Source organism: Gymnoscopelus braueri (assembly GCF_963280865.1).
Source record: "Gymnoscopelus braueri genome assembly, chromosome: 17".
In the NCBI taxonomy this organism is placed as follows: domain Eukaryota; kingdom Metazoa; phylum Chordata; class Actinopteri; order Myctophiformes; family Myctophidae; genus Gymnoscopelus; species Gymnoscopelus braueri.
In genome coordinates, this window is record NC_137617.1 from 48,958,474 (window position 1) to 48,962,374 (window position 3,901).

The following is a 3,901-nucleotide window of genomic DNA, read 5'->3' on the forward strand; positions in this document are numbered from 1 at the left end:
AACAATGTGTTTCAGACCATTTGTCACTATTTAAACTGTATTTAAAATGTAAATACAAGGCCCGGATCACTGGCGTAGCGGTCCGGGCACCTAGGTTACAATGTAGCCCGACGGCGTGGTTATGTTTTGTCTGTTTGTCCCTCAAAGCAGTTAAATATTGATATTGATGTCCACAAGACTGAGCAGCAACAACAATACAATATACACAAGATCAGGGGTCTTCAACAGGGGGTCCGTGACCCCTAGGGGGTCCTCAGAGTTACTACAGGGGGTCCGCCAAATCTTTGTATGATGGGGAACATTAGGCAAAAATAGCAGATCTACAAGCTCACAACGCCTCGCAGTGCGGGGGGAGTCGGTGTAGAGGGAAACAAGTACAGAGCCAACTGTCAAGTTCACTAAATATTGAGGGTTTAAAGGTTAACTATCTGCAAATAAAAATGTTTACACACAACATGAATCCAGCTATTTATGAAAAAAAGTTTAATCTGCAACACAATGTTATACAATATGTAGTGGGGGTCCCTGCTTCATCTCTCTCTCTCAGCTAAGGGGTCCTTGGCCTGAAAAACATTGAAGACCCCTGAAATATAGATAATAATCTGTCGGTGGTCGTTCAGACGGTCGTTCGGTGGTCGGTCAGGTGAGTGTATGTTTACATTTTTAAGAAGCACAGAGTTTCACTTCAGACCTCCAACTCACAGACACTCATTCAAGGTCAAGGGTCAAGGTAGATGTATTGTAACGTCTACACAGGAGTTCAAGTGATTTGTTGTTCACTCTGTGAAGGTGTACTTATGTTTCTTGTTTATTTAAGTAAAGTTTGGTTCCATTTCGTCACTTGGTTTCCTGTTTGTTCCTGCATTATGGGTCCTTACCTGTCCCTGAGCCTTATCGTGACAAGTTTCCATGAAAAATAGATGATCATGGTAATGTTCAGTGGTGTAAAATAACTAAGTACATTTACTCAAGTACTGTATTTTTAGGTACTTTTACTTTCCGAGACTATTTCCAATTGACTATACTTTTACTTCTACTCCACTACATCCCAGAGGCAAATATTGTACTTTTACTCCACTACAATTTATGAAAACTTTTGTTAGTTACTTTTCAGATATAAATTATTACATTATAAAACATACATTAACCACTTCACCCCTATTTTACACCTACGTTATTTGAAAATAGCCGATCTACAAGCTCACAACGCGTCACATCGTTGTGAGTTTGTAGATCTGCTATTTTCAAACATTTTAGTACTTTTGGTACATTTTTTATTCCGGACTTTTACTTGTAACAGAGTACTTCTACATTGCAGTATTGATACTTGTACTTAAATAAAACATTTGAGTACTTTTCCCACCACTGGTAATGTTTAATATTCTTTGTGTCATTTGTTTAACTGGGTTCTCTTTATCTACTTGCTGTTTTATTTCACATTTTAAGCAGAAACAGAACATTCTAAAGGGTTCATAAACTTTCAGACACCACTACATGTCTTGTTAGAACAAAGCACTCACACTGGTTTGATGTAATTGTCAGTGAGTTTATGAATGTGTTACACAATAGTGTGAATAAAAGAAGCCAAAGGCTTGGGTTCTAAACAGTGACCATATATGGGGAAACACCACACAAAACCACACAGTGAGGCAAGAAGTCCAAAGTCAATGTTCTTTTATTCGACCTAAAAACTGATAAAAGCAGAGCAGTGGGAGGGGAAAGCACAAATCCAATGTTCAATGGGGAAAGGGGTCTTTCAGAGCAGTCCAGTGTTAAAAGCCATTTAAAACTGTAAGATGCTGTCATTAAATGCCAGGGGTTCCAATGTCTAAAATCCAATCAAAGCAGAATAAATCTACATCCCTTTCCAATCTAGAGGGGGGGGGGGGTTGGTTTCCGTGTGAGTCCAGGTCCTTCCTCCTCTGTCCTTGAAGGTCTGTGCTGTTCCGTGGCCCGGGCAAAACTGCCTCTCTCGTCAACAGTAGCCCTTAAATAGGGAGAGCCTTCCTAATTAGCTCATGCCCTGCACCTGTTCCACTCACTTATCCAATGGGAGTCCTCCATGCTGAACTGCTGACACTGCTACCATAGACTGGCTTCAAAACACTGCAACTCAAATGAAATAATAAAGAAAAGCAAACATGCAACACAAAATCAAAAGGAATAGGAATTGAAAAGCCAGCTATAATACAAATGAATAAGCAGTCAGCATGACAAATGTACAAATCATCAGATTTATGCGTCACATATTCAGTTCAGCAACAGTCAGCAGTATCAGTGTCAACTGCTGTGAAACCTCAGAGATGTGTGTGTGTGTGTGTGTGTGTGTGTGTGTGTGTGTGTGTGTGTGTGTGTGTGTGTGTGTGTGTGTGTGTGTGTGTGTGTGTGTGTGTGTGTGTGTGTGTTAGTTTCCAGTAAGAAGCTTCAGTGGTAAGTTCAGGTTCAGGTTTCCATTCCCCAAACTTTAATTTCACATCCTCGTTCACTCAGCAGCCAATCAGGGTTATTCTTTTATCAAACATCACCAGTAAAGATACATGTTAGTCTGAACAACCTAAAAATGTGACCTATTTGATCCCGTGGGGGGAATTCAGTTTTCAGCTTCACCCAGCAGATTGCTGCCCAGATTCAGCTATGCAACATGGACCATTCTATTCACTGTATACTGATTGTATACATGCATCAATGCAGCATGGTCCATTCTATTCACTGTATACTGGCTGTATACATGTATCAATGCAGCATGGTCCATTCTATTCACTGTATACTGGCTGTATACATGTATCAATGCAGCATGGTCCATTCTATTCACTGTATACTTACTGACTGTATACATGCATCAATGCAGCATGGTCCATTCTATTCACTGTATACTGACTGTATACATGCATCAATGCAACATGGTCCATTCTATTCACTGTATACTGACTGTATACATGCATCAATGCAGCATGGTCCATTCTATTCACTGTATACTGACTGTATACATGCATCAATGCAGCATGGTCCATTCTATTCACTGTATACTGACTGTATACATGCATCAATGCAACATGTTCCATTCTATTCACTGTATACTGACTGTATACATGCATCAATGCAGCATGGTCCATTCTATTCACTATATACTGACTGTATACATGCATCAATGCAGCATGGTCCATTCTATTCACTGTATACTGACTGTATACATGCATCAATGCAGCATGGTCCATTCTATTCACTGTATACTGACTGTATACATGCATCAATGCAGCATGGTCCATTCTATTCACTGTATACTGACTGTATACATGCATCAATGCAGCATGGTCCATTCAATTCAATTCTATATATTTTATTCAAATCACACACGTGTTCAGGCGGTTGTATTTGTAAGAGCAGTGGTTTTCCACAGAGCAGAACTGTTTGTTGAAGACATGTATTATTGTGTTATTGTATTATATTGTTGAATTGAATAGGACCACAATGGAAAAAAGTCCCCTGAGCTTTTTTATGTTATAATTGAAAGTTGTGTGTCAGTGAATATAATGTATTGTGCATTTATACTGTATATTTACTATAATTAATATATTAACTGGTGACAGCCAGTTATGCATATTATTTTAATACACTTGTGTCAACAAACAAACTAACTAACTAACTAACTAACTAACTAACTAACTTACTCATTTACTAACTAACTAACTAACTAACTTACTAACTTACTAACTAACTAACTAACTAACTAACTAAATGAAAACACAGAACATATTAATTAATATTCATTAATAGAAGTTCTAATATAGAACAACTAGTTTATTCACATCCATTCATGAAGTCACTTTCCACCACCAGTACATTGATTTATCCGCTGTCGTATGACGGCGTCGCGCGCCTAAAATAGCAGATCTACAAGCCC